At 36.7% G+C, this 27,525-nt stretch overlaps 1 protein-coding gene across 3 annotated transcripts in view; it reads right to left on the bottom strand.

The window, feature by feature from the left end:
- Window positions 1-27,525, bottom strand: part of ARHGAP24 (Rho GTPase activating protein 24) — a 500,372-nt gene that overhangs the window by 185,445 nt on the left and 287,402 nt on the right. The window contains exon 1 of one of the 3 annotated variants that reach the window (XM_039250571.1): window positions 24,601-24,808. The exons of 1 other annotated variant lie outside the window; for it this stretch is intronic. The gene's annotated coding sequence lies outside the window, so the exon portion shown is untranslated. Of the gene's footprint in view, window positions 1-24,600; window positions 24,809-27,525 lie in introns of those variants that run through there. One more of the 3 variants, XM_039250572.1, reaches the window with a different exon arrangement.

The following is a 27,525-nucleotide window of genomic DNA, read 5'->3' as shown; positions in this document are numbered from 1 at the left end:
AAGTTTACCCCTATTGTGAAGCAGGTTAGTCTAATCATGACACACTTGTTATGTTAAATGCCTATCCTTCAGATTCCAGGATCACCAAGTCACCTTCCAAATGTCATTTGGCTTCTCTTAATTTCATTAAGAAAAGATAATGATGTTACTGCTGAGAGTAAACCAGCTCAAGTAAAAGTGGTGTTGGAGTTCTGGTCTTTTTTATCATTCTCTTGAACTTGGATAAAGTGAATATACCTGTGATACATGGATACTTTAAAAATGGCTTCACAGAATCTGGCTAATGTTGCTAAGGTAAATACTTCCTCCTTGAGATAGAAGGCTCATTTCTAGCTACTGTGTAAGCAACATGATTTGATCTATAGGGAACAGTTATATAATTTTCAAGAAATTTCTACAGTACAGAGAAAGTAATAGTCCCAAAGATACTCTTTGGTTACTCTTATCTTATTTAGAAGATCTCACAAGACACAATCCTTTCACATACTCCAAGGAAGACACTATAAAAATATTTCAGGTTTTACCTGGAAACAAAATCCCCATAGCAGAGCAACTCATCTGCCATGTGGAAGAGAAGACTGGTATCGTATTTTAATTATATGGAAAACCTTGGGAAATATATAATTAATTATAGCTAGACTTGAAAACTTTGTCAGGCTTTAACTTAATGTAAAATTACACCAAATTCAAAATATAGTTACCAAAATTATATATATATCAGCAAATTTATCACCCAATTAGTAATTTTTATGGATTTTAAAATTGCTGTCCTTGAAGAACAAAAAAGGAAAGAAAAACCGAAACCCTATAAAACTGTAGATAATTTAAAATGACAGGTCATCAATGACTGAGATACAACCTTCCATATTTCATCCATACTTATGTTCATCTTCAAGCCTAATGTTCTCTAGAAGTTTGCATTATTTCTAATTTAACAAGAAATAAGGATACTTCATTTGAATAATTTCTTAATGTGAATTGCCTTTTTCTCTTACTGAAAATTTTCAACTGAAAATATAAGTGAACTAGAAATGTTCATCTTGTGAATGTCTAAGAAATAATCCGTCTGTGCTATAGTTTTCTTGAATCATATATAAGGCAAACATTAAAATTCTTTTAATTCCTAACATTGAAAGGAACTGAGAGGATCATATAGTTACAAACACTGTTTCACTAGAGCCTGTTCCAATTGCTATGCAGCAATAATTTACAGCATTTTGATGATGCTTCATCAATAAATAAAATTTACATTCTGATAGTTGTTGCATCATTCAAGTCAGTTTCTGTTTGAGGTTTTTGTTTGTTTGTTTGTTTTTCCCCTCCTCCTCTTCCTCCTCTTCCTTCTGATTCCTATCTTTGTCCCACAATGGTTTGAGATGTTACTATTTTACCATTTGGGACCTACTTTCTGTGCGCATCTGAGCAACTGTTCTCCTGCCCAAGGGCAAAGAGCTGGTGGGAGCTCAGTCATTAGTCACCAGCACAGTACTAATCCGGTAGCACGGGCTTCATTCCCAGTTTCCCTTTTCCTTAATTGTATGTATTTTTTGAAACTGATTGTATTGTGTGTTTTCCCTTTTTTTTTTTTGCCAGTTATTATTAAAATATCTTTGGTTTTTAGAATCCATAGTTAAGAAAGAAAAACCAATTTGCTTTTTATTTCTTAAATATCCAAACTAATTATTAATGATTAATTTTCTTCACTATAAAGAAACTGAAAATTGAAAGGAAACTTACTTTCCGTTTCCTGATTCATTATCAGAAATCCAGCCTCAATTTACTACTCTTTTTAACTATTACTTTGAAATAACTTTACCCTTGCATAGAAGTTACAAAACCAACTTCCCCTAAAGAGAACATCTTTGAAAACCATAATACAATGATCAAAATCAGAAAATTAAGATTTGTACAATACTATTAACTAAACTATAGATCTTAGTGGTATTTTGCCAGTTTTTACATGCACTCATTTTTTAGGTGGGAAGTAGAGTATAAAGTTCTATGAAGTTTTATTACAGGTGTCAATTTGTGGAACCACTGTTACTCTGGATACAGACTGTTTCATGGCTCCAAAGAAACTCCTCGATGCTACCGCTTTATTGTCACACACCCTCCACAACTCAGCTCCTAGAGGTCACAGCTCAGTTCTTCATCACTATAATTTTGTCATTTTAAGAATGTTATATAAGATGGAATCATGATGTGGGTAACATTTTGAGATTGCTTTTTTTCACTTAGCATAATGCCTTTAGGGTCTACCCTAATTTTTGTATACTATGTATCAGTAGTTCATTCTTTTGTATTGTTGACTTGTATCAGATTGACACATAGATACTGCTACTGCTGAGAGAATGTTATGTCAATATGCCCTCTCAGCTTTTTAAAAAATGTTATACTTTATAACTTTTTCATTCTATTTTAACAGAAATCCTGGTTTCAAAATTTAACATTGACATTGTTTATTTCTTTAGTGGTAAACTAAAGGGATTTGAGTAAACTTATGTGGTGTAAATTTCATTCACACTCCAGAACCTTGTAAAAATAATCTTTTAAAAAATGAAGAAGCTCAAAAGGACGTAAGATGCATTTTATTTTTAAATATTTTTAATGTTTTATTTATTTCTAGGAGAGAGAGAGAGAGACAGCGTGAGCAGGGGAGGGTCAGAGAGAGAGGAAGTCACAGACTGAAACAGGCTCCAGGCTCTGAGCTGGCAGTCAGCACAGAGCCCGACGTGGGGCTCGAACCCACGAACCGCGAGATCATGACCTAAGCGAAAGTCGGACGCTTAACCGACTAAGCCACCCAGGCGTCCCGTAAGGTACATTTTTTAAGGCATAAAATAAATTCTGCAGTTTTAGTTTTGAGTCAAAGTAACCCTATTTATTCAAAGTTATTTTGGTCTACCCAGCACGACCTACCTTGGACCAGTATAATAGCACTCTGATGAGGGGAAAGGTAGGGAAGCATAATGTCAGATAGGTTTAAAGAGAATCACATCCCCAGCCACATTGATTTGGGGATGGTATGTAGCAAAAGTCAGGCTAATCAGAGTCAAAGTCAACAAAACTCGACATGGGATAATGTGTTACAATACCGAGAAGTAAAACTCTTGCTGCTGACGTGGTTGTACTACAACATGGAGACAGCCAGCTAAAAATGAAGCTAACACAGAGGAATGCAATACTGAGAAACAGAGAAAAAGCAGATCTTGCTGTCATCATCTGAATCTTCAGATCTTGCCACATTTGCTCTAAATTAATCCTTTTTGCCCGCTTTGTGAAAATGGATATGGTCCCTTTAAAATTTTTTCCTATGCCAAGTGGCATCATGTTAAACTGTCAGTAGAGGGCACCAGAGAAACATCGCACACAAAAAAATGGGTTTTACTTCCTCGTTCCTGTGCGTTGGCTCTTCAGGTGCCAGCAGCACCTGCAGCTTCTCTAGCACCCAGCTCCTCCCGTGTACGATGGCTTCCTCAGCATCAAGCATCTGCAGTGTGTACTGGCTCCAATATCCAGGGGCCAGCAGCTTCCCTCTGCACTTCCTTGGGCCCTTTTGTAGCAAAGTGCCTCCGATGAGTAAGTTACTTCTTCATGAATTTTCTTATATCCTAGAGGGTGCATTTCAGGCAAGTTCCAAAGCCTGAATACTTCCATAAAGTTCTGCCAGCATAGCCCCATGGATGGCTCAGACAGTCAGTGAGCCAGGGCCATGCCCTCTCGAACAAGGTCTGGATCTCAGTCTAGGGGTGAACTTTTCCTTGGGAGCTCAATCTCACCCCTGGAGGTCATGGTTACTCCTTACATCTACTATGCCTATATTCTTGAGCCATCACTTGATACTCAAATCCCCTATGATAGTTAATAATTCTTTATATTATTCCCTATTCAAATTATTATATGGTTTCTTTCTCTTGATTAGACTCAGATTGATACACCATGCCTGAAGGCTGAGCTACTCTTGGATTTGTCTGCTTAGTGATCTAATAAATTATACTTTCTGCTGATGTTGGCAATAGCTGGGGTTTTATAACTGGCACTGGAAGAGCTCTGATACAAATAAGATCCATAAAATTAATAACAAGGTTAATAAAGACTAAATAATCTTAGAAAGCCCTATAAATATATTTTTAAAGTAGACAGTATTCAAACTTCATTAATACTTACTCCAGTTCTAGCAACTTTTTGGTCAGCTTCACAAGAATGATATTATAGTGTTACTCTGGAATAAGCTTTAAATTATTTTTTTAAAACCTTTGAATAGACTTCACAACTTGGACTCAGGGCTCTAGTGTTAAGGACCAGTTTCCTGCCGCATGCCTCACCACATGCAGTGGAGAACCCTTCTCTCAGGGAACTGACACTGATCACTCTCTGGTGATGGATCAATGTAACCAAGTAACCATTAAGTAGTTTAGTGCACTTATATTGATCCAGAGACTATCCAAGATGAACATATGTGAACAGTGAAAGCAGATTTAATATAAGATATAGATACAGTAAGTTCAGGGTCCTTAACCAAAGAAAGACTAGAAATTATTTTTCTTTTTGGTTTTATGTTTTTATTATCTTATGCATGTATAGAAATTGGTTGTTAACTTCTCTTTTCCACCGTGCTATATTAATTGAAAATAGCTCTCTTATTTTTGGAATAGATACATGTTGTGTAGCGAAATTAAAAATGCAAAATTAACAAAGTCTGGATAGTCCCTAAGAGACACTTTCTGAGTGAGAAAATAGCATACAAATAAGTTCATCTCAGATTCTAACTGCAAAAATATAGGAAAGATGACAGTGATTTGGAAATGAATAATCATTGCTACCAATTTACAAATTTCCAATTAACTAAGATAACAAATAGAAACATGCTAGGTAGAATTTGCCACTAAAGTCAGATCAATAAGTATTTCAAAACCTAAAGAAATAGTTACTAAAACCCAAGCACGCAGTGTCAAACTTGTTTTCACAAGCTTACAGTGTCTGTTGCAAAAAAAAAAAAAAAAAGTGGGTGGGGGAAGTCGCCAAACTTTAAGGGTCTCAGACCTAACTTGTGTTTCTATGATTGTTATAAAAGAGACAAGGACAATGATATAGTCAACAGTTAATAGACTGTCATCTCCATTAAAAATAGATAAGGGTCCAAAAGACTAAATTATTTGGATTAAAGTTCTGGCCACTGTAGTCTGGGGTAGGACAGGGTTTTGAACATGACATAGATTTGATGCTTTTGTGGCTAATGTATTTTTAAGAAATCACTTTATTGTGTTATGCCACTAATATCTCTGAGTTTTACAGATGTTTAGAAAAAATCCATATATTCTTATCTCAATTTTTAAACTATTTTCAACAGAAGATTAAATTTGATATTTAAACTGAAATCTTGGATGCTTAAAACATAGCTTTATTAGTTAGAAACAAAAGAACCGGATACAGTTTTCTTTTCTATTCAGTTGAGAATGTGTTAACTTAGACTCATATCACACTCTACATGGAAGAAGAACCTTTGTTTCTGCTTCTGTTACTGTATTGTCTGTTTTTCTTTTTCATCGAAGTCCACCCAACTTAACAACAGCAAAAGGAGGATTATATGAGGGAGATGGAAAAGTAAAATAAGAAGTTTCAACAGGACAACTGGAGCCTGTTGGGCCCCCAAAATACTGGAAAAGAGAGCCAACTATCATTTACTACACGTATTCTTTCTACTAGAAACTTTGTATGTGCTGCTTCATTAGATTCCAAAACAGGCTTTTAACAGTGGCATTATTAATCTACTATGGAAAAAAAGCAAGGCTCAAAATAACACACAATCATGACTCTAGTTCAAACCCAATTTGTTGGAATCCATAATCCATGGTGTCTCAATGAGCCATGCTGGCATTCAATGGAAAAAGAGGAAGGGAATAGAAAACAGAGAGAGCCAAGATAGAGAATGATGAAGAAAAGCTATTAGGTTGTTACCATATTTTCTTGCTTCTAGGTAACATTAATTCCTTTGTATGAGTATCTGTATCAATGTATGCTTCAATTCCAACACAGATGCCAATTTCAAAAATGCTGAAGTGTGAAAAATGTCATGCAGAATGGAAGAAATATGACAGTGAGAGGCGACACCCTTCTGTATACTTGGTGGGGCTTCCTTGCAACTGAATGATGTGTACTACCCATGAAAAGATCTTTGGCTAAGAAAGCGATGTTCCTTCCCCCTAGTCTTTAGACCTCTCAGGATGCTCTTTGAGCGGGATAACCACGGAGGTGCATGAGAGAAGATCTTTATTTTAATCATTGCAGAACATTTCACTAACCCACTGATGAGATGAAACACAGAATCAAATACAGTTACAGGCTCAGTGTTAATCGTTTAAATGATCACATTTAAATTTTCTAAGATGGTCAAGATAATGGTTAAGTTAAAGAATCTGCAAAAAAAAACCTTTGAAGATCCCACATTTTAAAATCATCATACACCACAATTATATTTGTACTTTGCTGATTACGCCAATAGTTTCATAACTAATGCTACCAAAAAATATTGAGAATATCAGTGGGGCACTTGTATAGCTTAGTCAGTTAACCATCTGACTCTTGCTTTCAGCTCGGGTCATAATCTCACAGTTTGTGGGATGGGAGTCCCATGTAAGGCTTTGCACTGACAGAATGGAACCTGCTTGAGATTTTCCCTCTCTCCCTCTCTCTCTGACATTTCCGTGCTTCTGCGTGTGCACTTGCTCTCTCTCAAAACAAATAAATAAACATTTAAAGAAATATCAACAAAATAATTTTAGTGCAATATAGTCTCTTTTTCATTCCACTATTTTATTATTTCAGTGGAATTCTGATGGCCTGCTGACAGATGTAGATTGCATTATAAAAGACTTACAGTTACCTTCAGTGGACCCAAACAACTATAAAACAACGGAAATAGTAATAGAAGATAGATACTTGTATTGCAAATAAAGAAAACAAGGAATGATTTTTACCCTCAAATTTCCAGAATATACAGTTTTATCCCTTCTCTCTGGAGTAAACTTAGGTTATTTCATTAAACTGACATGCCTTTCCCCTTCAGCATAAGGAATACTGTTCCCTAGAGAACATGGCAAGAGTGATACGGTACCTCTTTCTAGTCATTACCTCATCCTGTTAAATAAATCACATTTTCTTCTCAACTGAAGCCTCAACAAATTTCTTTCAAAATCTCTTATTTGTACGTCTATCATTTTGCTATTCCTTTCCTTTTACTGTACATGCTCATAATTTTTTGTGTAAACATTTTTTTAATGCTGATTTATTTTTGAGAGAGAGAGACACACACACAGAGAGTGAGTAGGGGATGGGTAGAGAGAGGGGGAGACACAGAATCCAAATCAGGATCCAGGCTCCAAGTTGTCAGCACAGAGCCCAATGTGGGGCTCGAACCTGCCGACTGTGAGATCATGACCTGAGCAGAAGTCCAACTGACTGAGCCACCCAGTCGTCCCTGACTTATAAATTCTTACAGAGAAGGCATTGCTTCTTGTGTGTGCATGTCTTGGGCTAATACCTAGTGCACCATGGGTAATGGATTAATATTGAAGAAAACATATTTAGGGACATTTCTTCTTTTCAAAGTATAAACATGAGCATTGTATTTTTCTGACAGGAAATAGACTAATCTCATTCTATCACATATTTTATCATAAAAAAAGAGTATATACAAACCGGGTCATCATTTGAAATTTTAAAACTTGTTTCAAAATAGAATGTGATGGAAAAGAGCTTGCCAGATACCATAAACAGAACTAAATGACGAAGGACTATCTTATCTTTTGATTATTTTGTGGGGACTAAGGTTTCGAACTCCTGCTAACCCCATTTTCATTTATCTGGGCTATGTTTTGCAAGCTTAGGATCCTCACAGCCCCAGCATTTTAAAGCCTCGTGCCCAAATCAAAGTGTGTGTCTGTCTCTAAGAAGAAATGCTCTTAAGATCTAGGGGACATGCTCAACTTTGCTTCCTGAAGGATTTCCATTATAGAAACTTATTGTAAACCAGCCATTAGAATTATTGCTGGCAGTTTCTTGAAATATACATTTTAGAGATATTTTATACTCAAATAAGTGCATGAAACTTATTACGTAACAAAGTTAAAGTGCATCTATGCTGTACTACTTGATGTTCATGTAAGTAGAGAGGGCAGTGAATGGTGTGTGCTGCAACATTTATGACCTCTTACTAATACAGAATTTCATTCTTTAAAAATTTATTGGTGTTACATAACTGGGAACTAACTTTGCTTCTTTTATATCTGTCAACTCTCTATTTATCTTACTGTCTTTAATTTACGGGGCCAGGAAATATATTCCTCTATTTCAACAAGAATTTCTTTAATACATTAAAAAAACAGTGAGTTCTCTGCTTAATGTGATATTTTTGAGCCTAATTAAATAATGACGGAGTCAAACAAGTCCAAATATTAGTTGATGGAGGCAATTTGTTGATGTCCTTCAGTGGTGCATAACAATGAGATCTGACAGATCTTCAAACTGTACTATAATAAATCAACTTGATGACCTTGGATTTCTGAAACAGGAAATATAATAGCTCTTTGAGATCAGATATTTCCTCAGAAAATAAAGATAAACAGGGATGATGTTGGGACAGAAGACATAACAGAAACGTCTCCTAAGTGAACAGGATTTTGGAACATAATCCTTAGATTGTCATAATATTCCTCAAAATGCCATTAAGCTGCGTACTCCATAGATGGCTGGGTCAGAGTATATGATTTATCCTTTAATTAGTTCTAGCTACCTCCAAGGGGAAACTGCAATATTTATTTATTTTTTTAAAAAGAGGTTTGTCTATACAGAGAATATAACCAATGGGACAGATAAGCAAAGGCTAGTTCCTTGAAAGCTCACATCTCATAACTGTGTCAAATATAGGGAAACAAAAGAAAATGTATAATTTTTTCACATTTTATCTCTTAAAAATTTTTTTTTAATTTTATTTATTTTAGAGAGAGAGAGCACACAAGCAGGGGAGGGGACAGAAGGAAGGAGAAAGAGAGAGAAATCTTAGGCAGGCTCCACATTCAATGCAGAGCCTGATGAAGGGCTTGATCCCACGATCCTGGGATTATGACCTGAGCCAAAGAGTCCAACAACCAATGGAGCCACCCAGGCACCCCACATGTTATCTCTTCTTGATTGTTACAGAGCATTGTGTCTTTGGCTCTTGGCTTTTTTCACTCCAAAGAGCATTTAGAGTCTCCCTGGCTCCATTCCTGGCTTTGGGTTTACAGAGTCTGGGTAATGAGTGGAGAAAACTGGGAAAATCAAGAAGAGAAACTGCTTGAAGTAGGAAGAGAAGATATAAAAAAAGAGGAAAATGAAAAGGAGGGGCCATGGGCTGGAATTCAAGGAAAAAGAGTTTTGGGGGGATCAAACAAGTTTTAGGAGACAATTTAAAGAGCTAAGAGAATTTTAAGAGAGTATACAATGAATCAAGAATTGGAACATATTCTGGGGGATGTTGGTGGCTTATCATTTGAGCGTCGCCTGACTTTGGCTCAGGTCATGATCTCACAGTTCCCGAGTTAGAGCCCCATGTGGGTTTCTCTACTGTCAGTGCCGGTGCCCATTTTGGATCTTCTGTCTCCCTCTCTCTCTGCACCTCCCTCACTCACGGTCTCTGTCTCTCAAATATAAAAAGTAAACATTAAAAAAAACAAAAGAATTGGAACATACTTTAACATCTTTAGACTACATTAGAATTTTTTAAAAATAAAATTAGTGGGCAATGTTTCCTTAAAGCAATCTATGCTATGTGTAGACCATGTGTGTTTTGGCTTTTCTAGAGGTAAGAAATGATACTCCATTTTCCTTCCAAGTCCTTGATTTTAGGAGGCCCTTCAGGACCAATATACTGAATTCTTTCTCTCTTTTTTTTTTTGTTTTTTGTTTTGTTTTGTTCTTAATGACTTATCTTTCAATGTAGTCAGATATAGTCTTTTAAAAATGTTTATTTATTTATTGAGGGGGAGACAGAAAGAGAGAGAGAATCCAAAGGAGGCTCTGCACCATAAGTGTGGTGCCTGATGAGGGGCTCAAACTCACAAACTGTGACATCATGACCTGAGCCAAGGTTGGATGCTTAACTGACTGAGCCATCCAAAGCCCCCTGAATTCTCTTAATCCTGATCACCATGTTTTATCCAAAAATTGTTAAAGTCTTAGATTTGTATTGGAGTATGATATTAAATTTTTCCATATTTGTATTTTTAAATATAAAATTTCTTCAGTATCATTTGATTTAAAAAGTTTGAATTATTAAAAGGAAAATTAGAGTCTCTATCCCATTCACTCCCATTTTCAATGTTCAAATGTCATCATTGACAGTTTTGTTATATACTGCTATTATATATGCAATGAACATAAATATATTTTATTATATATATATTATTTCCTTAGAACTCAGTCTTGACTCTACAATTGAACAAATACAGTTATTTCCATCTGCCTAGAGCTAAGTTCCCTTAAATGATCTAATGTACAATCATACATTATTGACAACTTCTATCTTGGTAAATCCCCCTTAAGGCGTTTTGTGCCTCCATGTCTATATTTGTACTAGTCAGGATAGGCTAAATGTTGCTGCACTAACAACTAATTCCATAACATAATATTTTTCTGACCCCCCCCCCACTCCCACTGTAGGTCAGCAGAGGCCTCTGCTCATTTAAGGATCCCACTATGTGCTTCCACAATCCTAGAGCAGTAGGAAGGGCACATGATGATCTGGACAGTGGCACCTGTAATTTCTGCCTGGAAATGAGATATATCACTTCTGTTCACTTTTCATTGGCCAAAGCAAGTTACATGGTCATGCCCAACTTTAAAAGAAAGGAGTAGTATATTCTGTTAGTGACTGGAAAGTAGACAGCTGAAATATTTGGTAAACACAATTCATGACTCAGTATTTTCGCACCTATAATTTCTTTCCTGGGGTCATCTATCAAATCCTAGCCACTTTTGGGAAAAAGCAATATTTTACATTACTGCCTCCTATCTTTACCCTCAAATATGCCTTAATATTCTACCCATGAATGTTATGGAAGGAGAATTTATAAAGCCAAAAATAAGGCCACTATCAACAAAATTTTAAGAAGACTGCATAGATTCCCAAAATATGGACATTTAGTTCTTATTCTATTTGCTTAATTTTTTAAATCAGTTGGCTTTATACACTGTTTCAGGAAGCTCCTTCATTTCTATGATGCCTTATTTCTTTGTTGGGTTACAAAGGGAAAACATGCAACAGAATTTTGAGTAGCATTCAACTTAATATGCAGCACTAGACCTGCTATTTGTTTCTTATAGACTTTAGGAATAAAAAATTGCTTACTGATTAGTGATTAAATGCTTGAGGTGTTTATTTTTAGACCAGGTTTTCATTTTCTCCAATCCAGTTCACGAAGAGCAAAATCATATGTGAAACAGTCACACTAAACTTGGCTGAAAACAAAAGGCTCTGACTAGAGTGCCTGGAAGAATGTTTAATCATTATTCCCCTAGCCCAGCATATTTCTCAGCAGAGACAAGAGCATATACTGTGGCCATGGAAAATCTAGGGAACTGGAACTCTTGAAAATACCATTTATGCTACATCAAACTTGATCCCACTCAGGCAACGTAAATCTTTCCCATATGTGATGACTGCTTGTTGCCCAGCTTCCAATTCTAAAACAGACACTGTAAATATCCCAAATATTCCTTTTTAATTTCTACCAAGAGTCTGCAGCTGTCTTTATGCTTGCAGTTGAATGAATGGTTCTCTAATAAACTAGAAAGAGAGATCATTCACTCTGGGATGAGTAAAGAGATATTATCTTATATTTCAGGTATAAATTGGAGCCATTTTCATATCCCAGAATAGATCTAAATTTCAATGAAAATAAATTGCCCTTTAAAGTGCAGATACAATAAAATTAAAGAGAGCCAAAACACAATCTATCTTGAGTTTGGAACTATATTCTAAAACTCTCAATGTTTTGGCCCAAGATATTATTATAAGGACAATTTTCATAACCCAAAAACGGTGTGGGGTGATAAGGGATCATTTGTACTCCTACATGGAAAGTAAGAGGAGGTCTGAAAGATGTAATATTGCCAATGAATTGTCAGATTTCCCAAGGCATTTGGGTGACTTAAAGGTACGACTTCTTGAAGTGCGGTCCATGGACAACATGCATCATAATCACCTGGGGTTTTTGTTAAAATATCCTAGGGCCCCACACCAGGTTCCCTGAATCAGACACTCTGGGCACAGGCCCAGAAATCTGCATGTTAGGTTCTTCAAGGTAATTTTTGTACCTGCTAAAAATATCTAATATTCACAGATTTTATTGAGAGAGGATAAGAAGAAAAGAATATTTAAAATCAGGACTTTGGAAAACAAGCAATGAAACATTCTAAATTAGATCATAAAGCAAGGAGATGTACAAGTCTAGATGTCTTTAGAAGAGAAAATATCACATTGATGGTTTAATAGGACTTTTCAAGGTGATTTTGAAGAATCCTCAACATTGCATCTCAGGGAGGTTCCATCATCATCCCCAATAGCAGTGTCTATAGGGAATGAACTGAAATGGCTGGCCCTAACCTCAGCTCCCCTAAGACCTTTCAGTAGGTAGCCTGCCATGCATATCAGAGGTTCAGACTGGGCACTGTCCTGCAGAGCATCTGGCTTTCTCTCATTACTAATACTTGTAATTTGCTTCTCTTTACTACTATTTGGCTCTCTGTGCTAGCTCAGTCTTGCGCCACACTCTCTAGGAGTAGGTTTTGGGTGCTCCTACTGTAACCTGAGTTTTTGCTATTTTGGTGTCTTAGTTCCTATCTAGGGTCTAAAACCCAGCTGTTCAATGAGTCTACATTTTGTTTTCCATTTCACTCTTAAGAAAAGTCCCATCCCTGAACTCCAGCCAATCTGCTGACTAATTTCCCTGAAAACAAAAGCCTGCTTGATCTGTTTAGTATACAATCTTTAATTGCCTGACATCTATCTTTCTGTCTGGCTTGCATTTGCCACACCATGGTACCCCTGATGCTGCTTCTCCAAATTACACCCCAATGTTGTTAAGCCTGTGGGATGCCACGCCTGGCATTTCAGGAAAGATTTTTGTTCAGAGCCTACATTCGCATTTGCAGGGAGTAACAATCTCTCGCCCCACCCATATATACAAGTCTACTTCTGCATACCATCCCCTCTCTGTCTGCACACTGGGTAATAGGAAACGGCCATACACAGGCAGTTGCCAAGTTTTGGCCAAGAAATTCCATAGATGTCCCAGAGGACCAGTGAAAACCTAAATAGGTCATAGTTTGGAAAATTCTCACATCAGTAAGTTGAGTTAAGAACTTCTCAGGACTTAAATCTTCATAGGGAAGTTCTTGGTGAGTCCAAATTTAGCCTTTACTCTGAGTAAACTGCAATTCCCTCAGAAAGCCAGTAAGTGATTTTTCCCCCTTTCTGTCCATGATATCTATGGAGCCCATAGACTTGGAGCAGATGTTACTTGTTGGGCAGCTTAGCTGTGCTTTAAGAACTTGGGTAAAGATCACTCATTACAGTACAGGCTCACTTTTAAGGCACTTTTAGGCTGGCAACAATCCTTCTGAGCAATTTACCAACATTTCAGTATTTTCTCTGTGTCACTTCAGATAACATTGGTAACGAATAGAAACATAACAGATGTTTCTGGTCCTTAGAGATCAGAATTTGGATGAAATACAGACCAAAGTATGAAGCTCTATTAAGCTGTCTAGAGTAGAGATTCTCCTATAAGATTCCTCTTTTCATCCCTAACCTTCTCACCTCAATGCTCAAGACCCAAACAGGATAAATCCTACACTTGGTCTTTCTAGCCTTGATGTTCCTCCAACTTTGAAGAAAAATATGTATAGTTTAGACTTTTGATAAGACTTTTAACTATTTCTATACTAGCATTTTCTATGGTAAAATAGGCAGCTAAAAACAATTGGTTTATGTTAAAAATGACTTATATAGAAGGAAGGAATAGATGTTGGTCTACAAAGTCAAGTGTATAAAATGTAACTTTCTTATCCTTTTATACTGTCTAGTGGCTGAAAGGTAATCTCAGTTAATCCAGGGCTGCCACTTTCCTGCGAGCCATCTGATGCTGGGGACATCTGGGGTTCTATATCTTAGATAGAGGAGAGTGGGAATCTGGTCTATTATCATCATCCTTTGCACCACAGGCATCTCTGAGATGCTTTTTCTCCCCTGGTTTGTTCCTGGACTTCTATCTATAAACGCTGGGACTAAGCCCCCTTGTCTTATCTCCTGGATTTTCCAGGTTTGACTCTCACTGCTTCTTCTCTTCCTCTCTTGGCTGCACTGAGGACATGGGATGAGCTGGGGGGTTGTTTTGGTCATGTCTGCTCTCTACCCATTTTGAATATCCTGGTACCAAGCAGAACAGAACTAAAAAAAGATTTGAGCTTTGTAGCCTCCATGTACTACATATAGGAAGTGATTCACGGATTCCTCTGTTCTTAGATTCTCCCAACCTGGTCCAGGTTTCCAGTTCTGTCTTCTAGGTACCCAGTTCAGGCAGTGGGACAGAGTGTGGCAAAACATGGAGCCCCTACTCCAGAATCCCACCATCCTTCAAGCAGCTAAAGTCCCTTTGCTTCCCTCTGATTCTTCTCTTTGGCTTCTTGCCATGAGAACCATTATCTGTTTTTAGGGATGGGATAAAGAGATCGGTTTTATTTTGTTGTTGTTGTTGTTGTTATCATTTAAGGTTTGGATCCTGAGCATTTATGGAGCTAACTTTTTGAAACTCAAATACTGCTGCAAACAAAAATCTCCAAAGCACTTTTTCCCCCTCAATTAACCTTTTTGTGAAGGAATATTTATCATATAGTAAATGAGATTTTTAAAAAGTGTAAGGGGACAGACTGTGAGTGAATATCAAAATGTTTCTTGAATTTCAGCACTCAGTCTAAGCCTCCATCATCTAAAGGGACTGCTGAAACTCTGACAAATTGTGAAAAAGAAAGATACACAAAATTTAATAAAACACCTGAATGGTGAAATGAGTGAAGGTGGTTAAAAAAATAAAACAAACACCTGAATGACCATCTGCTTTATTATAAAATCAAGTAAATATGAAATAAGATCTATGTAGAGCAAAAACCTGGAATATTGTATCCAGAGGGAAAAAGAAAGAAGTTCATTGTTCTTGCCTGTGTCCTTATACTTTCCATTCAACTAACCAGATGTCTGGTGTCATAAGAGGCTGCCTAATCCTTTAACATATCTTCATGTGAGAGTGCCTCACACAGGATGTATGTCCCTTTGTAACAAGACTAGAGCCATATCAGGCCCCTAAATTCACCATCTAGTGTCAGGCAATGCGTTAAGTGCCAGTCACACAGATCTGTAAGACAAAGTCCCTGACCTCCTGGAGCTTACAGTGCAGCAGAGCTAGGAAAGTAGATGAATGAGTAAGTACGAAATTAAACTAAGGCAAAGTAGTGAAAGCCATAGAAGTCATACTGTGGGTGGTAAAAGTAGGGATGCAGTCAGGGAAGGCATCTCAGAAGAGGTTATAATCTTAAAAAAGATGAGGCTGAGGAATACTCTAGGCTGAAAGGCCACCATGAGTGGCAAATAATACAAACCAGAGACCAGAAAAACGCTGAAGCCAGGTGTTTATATGAAAAAGTGGCAGAGATGGTGACAAATCTACATGTAGGTAGGAAAACATTCACTCTTTTAAAATGTTTTTAATGTTTATTTATCGTTGAGAGAGAGACCGAGTGTGAGTGGGGGAGGGGCAGAGAGAGAGGGAGACAGAATCTGAAGCAGGCTCCAGGCTCTGAGCTATCAGCACAGAGCCCAATGGGGCTCGAACTCACAAACTGTGAGATCATGAAGTCAGACACTTAACTGACTGAGCCACCTAGGTGCCCCAGGTAAACATTCACTCTTAAAAATGAAGTTATCCCAAGCCGTTTCCACAATCTGTGCATTTGTGTGTGTGTGTGTGTGTGTGTGTGTGTGTGTGTGCCTGCGTGCGTGCGTGTGTGTGTGTGTGTGTGTGTGTAAGAAATATCAGGTGGCTCTGTTGCACAATGGATAGCACCTTGGACTTCTAGTGAAGAAATATGGTATTACATATTATAAAACCGCCACATTATAATACTGGTATTTTTCTGAAATGTACCAATATATCTCTGTTACAGAGATTTACTTCAGAGAAAACTGTGGTGCACTGGGAGTTGCGCTTTTGGGAGGATTCATAAATATTTCATTATTTATGAAGTCTGTCAGTAATTCCCATTTCAAGAGCTGAGGAAGTTTAAAGTCAAGTAAACAGCGTTTGGAAGGCTTTCTCCACCAAACAACAGCTCCTGTGAGTGAAAGAGAGGGTGGATCTCTACTCTCCGCACTGGCATCCAGCTATTCCTGCTGACACCGGGAGATGAAGGGAGAAGGAAAGAGAAGACTCAGTTTTATTTCCGTTGTGATTTTGAAACTATTTAATGCATTTATTATTCCAAGAAGCTGCCCATATAACAAGATGTACATGTTTAGAGAGAAGAAACACCCTCTAGACTTGCTCTTTGATCATTGATAAGGCTCTTCACCTAGTTCGGCCTGCTTTGGTCAGGTGAAATATGTGAGGGCTTAATTATCAGATCCTCAAGACCCCACTCAACTTCCAAATTATATGACTTAGGCAACTTCCATTCATAGGTAATTAATGAGTAGGTTAAGGAAATGAAAGAAACCACAGAAGCTTTGATGCTAAAAAAGACCCAAAGTCCTCTGACACAAACAACTCAGTCTCTGGGGGAAAGCGCTAGAGAAGAAACCAGTAATAGCTTTCAATAAACTGGTACTGCATACAAGGGCAAATGGTCAGCATATCTACTCAAAGTAGAAGTCACGTGTTGATTTGGAAAAACAAAATCAACCCATTACTCTAGGATAAAATTATGGTGAAATAATATTCCTGGAATACATCTGAAACCCCTTAGTCATTACTCTAGAGTATTCCCATTTAAATTTGACTGTGTCATTGCGTGGATTCTTAAATTCACAGAAAGAGAAGCAATCTAAAAATGAGGCAGAGAGCCTGTTGTCAAAAATCTGGGAGAGATTCCTGACTTCTCCACTTGTTTGGTGACTGTAAGTTTGAGTCACAAAGAATAAACAAAGAAAATCAGATAGAAATGTTGAACAAAGAAAAGTGTTTATTCGTGGCATGTAGTTTGTAGTTATTAACAAAAAAAACAAAAAACAATTTGTTTTCCTTTTATTGCTCCCCTTTCTTAAAAGAAAAGAATGAGCTAGAAGATGCCTTTTTCTCAAAATAAAATAAAACACCCAATTACTTTAGTTTGACATCATTTGCAATTGGGCTAAGGTCTAGGTTAAGCCTTAGAGTAAATTTCTTAAAAAAAAACCCAAATTGAACTCATTAAGAATAAACCAGTCTCTTTAACTGGATTGCATTTTTTAAAAGAATGTTTAGTATAAATGTAATAAAATGTACTCTTTTGAATGCTGGATGAAGGAATGCATGGGGTGTGCACAGAATACTATGGTCTTTGCATATATGGCTTTGATACACATTAACCATTATTGGTATACTTATTACTTATCTTTAATACTTATAATAAATATTACTTATTATACTTATTATTTCTCATTTTTTGTGAGAAAATGGAGGCTTAGAAATAGTAAGTAACTTGCAGAGGATGATATATGTAAAATGTGCCAGAGCTGACCCTCAAATCCTATAATTTAACTCCACAGTCCCTGCTTTTAACTATTTACTAAGGATTCGCTGAAAATTTGGGGGTAAATATATACACTATATATACACTACATATATTAATATGTACTATATATCTATTTCTTTAAAATATAGCTCTCTGGAGTGGCAAAGGATTGGAGAGAGGGGCACCAGTAAGGAGACAATGGGTTAAGAAGAGATCATTCAATTCTGAGCAAGGTAATAGTTTTGGGAATGAAAAAGAATGTGAAGAATATAGTTTTAAAATTCTATAGTAACTGTCACTTGGCTCCATAGGAAGTGGGGAAGGAGGTAAAGGATGAAGGGCTGGTTGGAGTGAGGGAGTGATACAGTTTGCAGCACTAGAATGCCTGAAGCAGCCTTGTATGGGGAGCTCTGACTAGCAGGGCAACTACAGAAGGCTGTGCAGTCAATCTGGGACCAAAATCTAGCCCACTTACCTGCCTAGCCAAAGATCCTAATACAAGTGTTGTACATAAAGAGAAAGGAAACCTGATTATAACTTGTACTAACTGTGGGCTACAAGAGGTCTTGCAGACCAGATCTCTAGATTGGACTTTAAGTCAAAGCCATGGGACTGGATGAGGAAGAATGTATACAGTAGTGGGAAATAAAACAAACAGAGACACAGAGCAAGGAAGAATACAGGAGCCCTCTAAAGAGAATGAAGAAAAGAAGCATGCAGACATAGGCTAGGACAAGATCCCTAACATTAAAAGATAGAAATATTTCAAGAAGAGCATGGCAGTAAACATTATCAATGGCAGAAAGAGCAGAGGTGAGCAGCGGATGAAAGCTCTAGATTTAGCAGTCAATTTAGCCATCATTAGCAACCTCTGAGAGGTAATCTGAGTATTGTGGTAGAAATAAATGGCAAACTTCAAAGAATTTTATAGTCAGAGGGAGGTGAGAAAACAAAAACAGAAAAAAAAAACACACACACAAATTTTTTCTTGGCATCAGAAGAGAGAACTTCGTTGAGAAAGTTGAGTGTTTGTTTGTTTGTTTAGTGTAGCAGAAGCCTGAATATTGGTTGTGCACTGAGAAAAAGCAAAGGTGCAAGTAAAAGGACATACTTTATGAAGCAAGTCCCAGTTTCATCTTTATAAATATTTTGTTTAAAAGTTCCATAAACACTAGTAGCCCAGGAAATGCTTTAGCAAATACTCATTAACAAAGTGACAGCTATTTAAAAATGTTCCCATAGCTATTATATATTTATCACCCCTTGTGTAATAAAGACTTCTGGCATGGAATCTTGAGTTCTTTCTTTAGTATGAGAACCCTTCTGTTCCCTGGAGATTTTCAGAGAATAGGGTACATGGTTGACCTCTTACTCAGACAGAAGGAAATTATGCTTTTACTTTTTGCCCCAGAATAAATTTATCATCCAGTCATTACTTCTGGATGAATATAGAGGTTAAACTAAAAGTTGGAGGCCTTGGTTCTAGATGAATAATATTTCTGGACTTAGTTTTCCTATGCTGCAAAAAGAGGGATTTAGATTTGCAAAGTTTTAAGTCATAATTCTAAAATAATCCAATGAACAAAAATCACATGTAAATGAATGCTTATCCTTACTTTGTGTATGACAGAACATACTGAAACAATGCAGGTCTCCAACAATGAGGGATGAATTCTGTTACTTTTGGAATTGCCATAGAATAGAACAGAATATTATGCAGTTGTATGTTATTTTTTTTCCAAAGTGTTCTAATATAGGAAAAAGTCCCCATAAAATGTTTTATGAAAAAACGTGGAACCCAAATTTGCAGTATTAAGCAATTTTGTAAAAGTAAAACAAAATAAAATATTGACACTATATTATGTGCACAGATACAGAAAGAAGTCTAATAGGAATGAATCCTCTAGGGAGTAGAATTGGTGATAATAATTTATTTCTTTTATATTGTCACTTTTTTCGTAATCATTATAATTGTTAACTTTCTTGTCATTTATGTGGGGCATTTTATACCCCAGATTTGCAGGAAAGTTGTTGCCCTTTCCATTGTATTCAATTCTGCTTATAATGTTTTCAGGCATGGAACTGGAGGGCACATGGAAGCTGTCTTCCCTCTGGATTTACGCTGTTCTGCAGAGAAGGCCCACAGAACACAGCTTTGGAATTAAACACATTCAAGAGCAAGCAGGTTGGTGAAAGATGCTAAAGCAAAATAAAAATTGCTCCTTAGAAATACTATTATTATTTTTGTTGATTTGGAAACATATCACTGTTTACCTAGAGCTCTATAACTTACATAATCTTTAAAAATTACCTTTTAAAATTTTAAGATCACCAAAATAATATTTGGCTTGCAAAACTGTCTTAGGCTCAGTCATATTTATTTGTTCATCTAGTATCTTGCTATTTCCCAATAATAGTAATATATTAAAAATGTTAATAAAATAAATAATAGCAGCCTGTGCCTGTAGCAAATGTATTATAAATTCCACAATACCTTCAGCCAAATAAACAAAGGGTGGAGGAAAAGGGCTGAAATTTTCATGTCTTCCAACTCTGCTTTTTTTTTTTTTAAGATTTTGTGTATTTAATTTTGAGAGTGAGGGAGAGAGAGAGCAGGGAAGGGGCACAGAGAGAGGGAGAGAGAGAATACCAACCAGACTGCCTGCTAAGAGCAGGGACATGGAGCTTGATTGCATGAACTATGAGATCATGACCTCAGCTGAAATTAAGAGACAGGGGCTCAACCAACTGAGTCACTACTCAGGTAGCCCCAACTTTGCTTTTTAAATTATTATTGACTATAGGCACCTGATGCTTTTCTTCCTGGTAATTTTGAGTTCTAAATTGCTGTTTGCTAATAGTCATTTCATAATGTATTACTGGCATCACTGAATGAAGTTTTTATGTTTTAGTATAACCCAACAGTAAACTGAATAACAAATACTCCAATAATAAAACATGAAGTAAAACATGATGCTTTTAGTATTATTTTTTGTTAAGGCCCTTTGCATTTAGGGATTGGAATTTATATTCATTCAACAAACATTTATTGCATAATTAAAATGAATGAAAAGAATCTTGGTCTTTGTCCACATCACTTCCCAAATTGTGGAGAAGTACCAATTTAGTACATTAAACAAAAGTTAACATATAAGAACATAGCTGGGTGAGTTTGAGGATCTTTTCTGGGGGATTAAATTGAAAATGAACTAAATTCTGATTTTTATGAAAAGAAAGCAATTATCTCTTTCTCTGTTCAACAACTAAGGAAATATTGATAGCTTCTGTCCCCTGTTCACAACCTACAGCATTGGACTTGACAGAAACATGCACTTGCTCACCGAATTCTAATTCAGGAGGGTCTGTGTTCTGAGGCTTCTGGAACAGTCTCACAAGGCTGTGTCAAGAAAGACCCTTATAAAACACCATCAGTGAACATGAACAGGCGTGAGTTTGCTTCAGGGGGTTCTTCTATTTCTAGCTTTAAAAAGCACTTTCTAAATAGAAATCTTCATAAGTGTACACTCATAACAGCGCTGAATTTTCAGTAATTTTAAGTTATGATAGTACAGTTTTCATTGTAAAATACATATCCTTTCATATAGTAGATTTCCTAATTAGGTAAGCACATGAAAATTAAATTTTGATTACATTGAAAGCCTTAATCAAGTAAAAACTAAAAGCTTTATTGCATGGACTTAAAATAGTGTATTTTCAATTTTAAAGAGTTATGTTTCAGTTGGAGTAACATTTTATTTTACAAGAACCCATACCATTGCTCTGTGCTGACGGCTCAAAGTCTGCTTGGGAGGGATCCTTTCCCTTCTCTCTTTCTCCCTCTCTCACACCCTCTCTCTTCTCTTTCTCTCTCTCTCTCACAATAAATAAATATTAAAAAAATAACCCATGCCATTTAACTGAAGGAATGAAGGAGTAAAATAAACAAAAACAAAAACTCTAGCTTTTAGGCAGTGTTTCTAAATTTACGTGGACCCTAAATTCACACTAAACAAAAGGCAGTCCCTTAATTCATTGTTTCAAACAGAAAGAGTTTGTCTATACAGCACTAGATACTTTAACACCCAGTAACAATTTCTACACTGACTATATGAAACTTGTATTTTAAGAAGAGCTTAAGCAAAGGAGTCCCTGGGCAGCTCAGTCAGTTGAGTGCCTGGCTTTGGATCAGGTCATGATCTCACATTCATGGGTTCAAGCCTGGCATCGGGCTTACTGTTGTCAGTGTGGAGCCTGCTTTGGATCCTCTGTCTCCCTCTCTTTCTGCCTCTCCCCTGCTCATGCTCTCCCTCAAACATAAGTAAATATTAAAAAATATACATATTCATTAAAAAAAAAAGAAAAAAAGAGCTTAAGCAAAAAAGGCCTCTAACACAAAAGGCCTCACACATAATTCTAAATAAGCTGTATAGTTAAGCCATTAGCAATTGACTAATTAAATTTGGAATTTAGAATCGGTCTGGACTCAGTTTATATCTTCATGTATCTCTCTAGTATACCCAGTTTTAATTTTTGTCACGGGTAGAGTGGGATTAATTATCAGGATCACTGAGAAACCAGTGATTCATTTTGCATTGAAAGGCACAACACAAAAAAATATTGAAAGACAGGAAATTGTATATTCTGCTACTAAATGCAACACTTTATTGTATTTTCAACTTAAAAGAAGTTGCAGCTAAGTGAGGATACAGTTAAAGAAATCAAGACATTATTGACACAGTTGAAAAAGACATATTTTTCCTTAAAGCGTAATGACACAGAAAGAATGGCAGAGACTAGATGAGAAATAGTTTTCCTTTTCCCTAACTCTTTCCTACAAAGCATTATGATGCTATTTCCCAGCCACGCATGCATGTGAATAGCAAATGTGTAAATGGAACTAAAATAAAATACTTAGTACTTGATAAATATTAAGTCTGCCCCATGAGATTTGGTTAGTCACTGATTCCTTGACACACAGCTCCAGTAACTTTATAGAAAGGAGAAAAAGCAACACTTTCTGTATCTGATGCAGTAATGCCTTACTTAGCCCAGAGCCTCTCTTCCATGGCAACTCCTACCATGGAACACAACTAAGGACTTGGACACAAACCAGAAGTCTCCTGAGCACCTAAAATAGATGTCACCATGTCTATGTGCTTTGGCCTGTGCACTTTCCTCATAAGAGAATCTCCTGGGCCCTCAAATAAAGTTATTGCTTCTCATTCCTTCCATGATTTTTTATAAACTTTTCTTTTCCGGATTTCTTGTGCACAGCATAAAAGAAATAGTAATTATAAAGACATGGATGAGGTTGCAGGGAGTTGTGAGAAGAATGCAAACTGTCCACACCCATAGTCACACTTCCATATGGGTGCTGGACACAGGAGGAAAAAAAAAGTCCTATAAAAATAATACAGTTAAAGAAAAGCATAGTGATTGTGTGACCTTTCAACAAAAGGAGTAAAAGCTGTGCATACCACCAAATAGGCCCCTAACATATCATTACATTATAGAAAAATTCTACTATGTGTATCCATGATGAGAAGGCTAGGCAATTCAGAAAATGTTAAATTGAATTTAGTTCCCTCCAGAGAGATATCAAAATATATGCTGGATCTCAGAAAGTTAACTATCTACAAACGGCTAAATTCTTTCTAAAACTTCTGCAGTTTTCAGTGGCAAATTTGTAAGCTTCACTTTTTGGAAAGTCGACAAATGTAGAACCCCTTAATTGTCTCATGACTCGTTTACTGACCAACAGCAAATATCATATATTAACTAGGCAGGTCTCTGGAGAAAGAGTGACACTTTAGATGACAGTGGTTCCTTTCTGTCCACTCCACTGCCACTTTAGGTTCTTCTCCTTCTGCTCTGAGAGCCTCAATAGCTCAGTGATTTGAGATCTTGGAAATATTGTCACTTTAAGGTGGATGAATGTAAAGAAGATAAACCTTATTTAAAAAAAAAAGGCTGCTAGAATTTTAAAAAATAAATGGAAATGAAGGTAAGGAAGGGTTAAAATGAACAATTAAATATAAAAGTAGATTAACTTTTTTAAAAGTTTATTTTTGAGAGAGAGAGGGACAGAGCATGAGGCGGAGAGGTGCAGAGAGAGAGGGAGACACAGAATCTGAAACAGGCTCCAGGCTCTGAGCTGTCAGCACAGAGTCTGTCGCAGGCCTTGAACCCACAAACCGCAAGATCATGACCAGAGCCGAAGCTGGAAGCTCAACTGACTGAGCCACCCAGGTACCCCAAATAGAGAAGTAGATTAAAGGTAAAACTCTAATTCCAAATTGTATGTTTCCCAGGTCAGATTCACCAAGCTGTGATGAGGTCAGTGAGCCTTGACCAAGTCAGTTCAAGTGCCTGGAGCGGCTCTGTCCTGGCTCTACACGGGTTCTGTACTTCAAGTCAAAGAAGGATTAACCTGTCCCTCCCCTTCAATCAAGAGCATTCGTACATTCCACATTCTGTAATATTAAAGCCTATCTTTTTAAAAATCTGACATGAATAACAAAACATAAAACCACCCGTAACAAGATGCAACAAAGGACAAAGTTAAACTAAGCTTCAAACTAAAATAACAATGATTAGGTTCTGGAAAGCAAAACAAAACAAAAGCCTCAAATATCAACAGCCACAGAACAATACAGCCAAGAAACTAAGGTATTCTAAAGAAGTGTGTTTTCTCTCAGAGCAGAGGCGAGGTGGGGGGAAAAGGTCGAATGACCGCACAATACTTGTGCTCGAAACAAATAAACCCTGAAGGAGATTTCAATGAGTAAAATACAGTACCTTATAAGTAACTGGTCTTGTCTACTCACAGCTGTTTCCAGTGCCGACTCTTGTTTAACTGTCTACTGCGTTCAGTTTAAAGTTAATTCTGTTGGCAAAAAAGTACAGAGCTTGTCTGGAAAATGCTGTTTGGACATAAACCATTCCTTTCAAAGCTGTAGTAGCTATATTTAAGTTTTCTTGTAGAGGGGGATATAAACCTTTCCTGTAGCTGATTTTCTTCTGCCTCCCACCCATCAGACTTAGTCAGTGTCCTCCTATCCCATATATTGAAGAAAGAGAGGAGAGAAAAAAAAAAAAAAAAGACCAGGAAATATACCTTAAATAATGTAGTAGTTGAGCATTTGGAAAAAGACACACACACACACACACACACACACACACACACACACACAAAGGAGAAAGAAGAACCATAGAAAGCATACCAGATCTTAAACATAATTTAGTCCAATGCCCTCATTTTATAGATGAGGAAACTGATACCCAGAGAAAATATGATTTGTACAAGGTCATTCACATAGTTAATTAACGCCACAGCTAAGAATAGTTACCAGGTTTCCCAACTCCCAATTCAATGCTGTTTCTACTACTCTAGTGTACCCAAAGGGAAATGGTGTACCTTTTTCCTGTGTATCCTTGGATAATACCCACATGAGTTGCCAGGGAACAGTAACACAATTACAATGTGAGAACCATCTGTTCTCAGAGAATACATTTTATACCACCTTAAAATCCTTAATACTGAAAGTTTCTCTACAGTGCCCAATTTCTTTCTATACTTAGAAAATAATCGTATCCTTTGTTGATTTTTTAAATAATATTTTTATTTTTCAGGAGTTGCCAGTTTTCAAGGGAAGTTAACATGCCTTAGTCCTTATAGAGGATATACGGGCTGGTGCTGTAACAGGTGTTAGTCTTTAATATTTCTACCCAGTATCAGTGATATTGAACTAGAAACATATTACTATTACCACAGATCCAATTTCCAACTTGTCAATATTTTTTTTACCCTACATACAAATTTATTCGTATTATTACTGCTTATATATTTTGTTTAATAAAAGAGAAGCAGCATAATAATTTTTATTTGGTGTCTTTCATGTAACATTTCCTTTTCATATATAAAGAAATTATTTTTCTTCAACTATGGAGTGATATTCTTATTATAATAATTTAAAAAACCTTCCTTTCTAAAATGAATTCATTCATCATTCATGCACTTATTTAACAAATATTAATGGAACATTTATAAACTTACCTCATCCTTCCCTTAAGGAATATAGTAACTGACAAGCAATAATTTAAAAAAAATTTAATGTTTATTTATTTTTGAGAGAGAGACACACAGAGCATGAATAAGGAGAGGGGCAGAGAGAGAGCGACTCGGAATCTGAAGCAGGCTGTCTGCAAGGACTCTGACTTTGGCAGGGCTCCAATCCATGAACCATAAGATCATGACCTGAGCGGAAGTCAGACACTTACTGACTGAGCCACCCAGGTGCCCTGACAAGCAATAACTTTTTGAGAAAAGTGCATAATTGTCAAATTACATCAAAGGGCTTAGTTAGCAAGTAAGGCCACTTTTCTGTAACTATCATTTTATCCATTCTTATACCACAAGCATGTGCCCAAAGTTTATTTACATTCTCTCCCTTGAGTTGCCCACTCTCAACAACATCTGTCTTAGGGTCAGATAAGTCAAAATATGAAATGGCCCTGGGGCACCTGGGTGGCTCAGTCGGTTAAGCATCCGACTTCGGCTCGGGTCATGATCTCACGGTTCGTGGGTTTGAGCCCCATGTCAGGCTCTGTGCTGACAGCCAGCTCAGAGCCTGGAGCCCGTTTTGGATTCTGTGTCTCCGTCTCTCTCTGACCCTCCCCTGCTTTCTCTCTCTCTCTCTCTCTCAGAAATAAATTTTTAAAAAACATTAAAAAATATGAAATGGCCCAGATTGAAATTGCTCTGGTTAATATTAATCTTTCTATTTGATCTGACTACTTAAAATACTAAAAGCAAATCTGCATTACATGCTACAACTTAAAGACACAATTAGCAAATGCTCAGTCCATTCAAAATCCATTTTCAAATTGAGATGCATTCTTCAGTTCAGAAATGCACTTTGGTTTTGATATTTCCCATCTACTTTTAAAATGATATTGTACCTACTCTTGCCCTGGTCTTTAGAAGAAAATAGTGTAATTGTGACTAAAAAATTAGGAAAGGATTTTTTTAAAATGACAATTTGTTTTTTGAAACATATTTTCCAAAATATTGAGTAATTAATAGGTACCGTATCAATTTTCCAACCATGATAAGTAAGCAACTGATTCAAAACATAAAAGTTGGGAAAGTAGTCTGGTAAGCCATACTTTGTCCTTTTTGACACAATGGCAGGATCCTCTTCTTCCATTCTCAATTAAATGGTCTAACAGAGCTCTGTGCAAATGTAAATCCCAAAGATATTAACATCTAAATTTATATAAATGCTAATCTGTCAAATGTGATTAGAGTCTGATGCTGATACATATTACTTGGGTTTACTAAAAGTATTCCCTATTTTTCTTTTACTTCTTAAACTTTACTTTTAATTTGAACATTCTGCCTTTTGTCTGTTAGAAGGAACAGGAAGGAAATCTGAGTAATCCCTGAAACAGAGGGAGGCTGCGAGGGGAGACACAGAGACTTATGCAATGAGTCAGGGTGATTCAGGGCTGCTGACTGGACTCAGGAAGGAAGGTGTAAAGAGAAGTCACATACAAGCAGGTTGTTTGGAACAGAAGTGGGCTGAGCCACAGACAATAGATTATATGTATTAAATGTAAGACCCAGAGTCTCTCAAAATAGGTTGAGCAAAGAGGGAACTAGCAATTTGGGTGACCAGTGCCAGCAGCAGGAAATTGGTAATCGAACTGACTTTGTAATTC

This window comes from Hyaena hyaena, unplaced genomic scaffold (assembly GCF_003009895.1).
Source record: "Hyaena hyaena isolate Hyena2069 unplaced genomic scaffold, ASM300989v1 scaffold_373, whole genome shotgun sequence".
Taxonomy (NCBI): Eukaryota; Metazoa; Chordata; class Mammalia; order Carnivora; family Hyaenidae; genus Hyaena; species Hyaena hyaena.
This window is presented reverse-complemented; position numbering and strand designations above follow the sequence as displayed.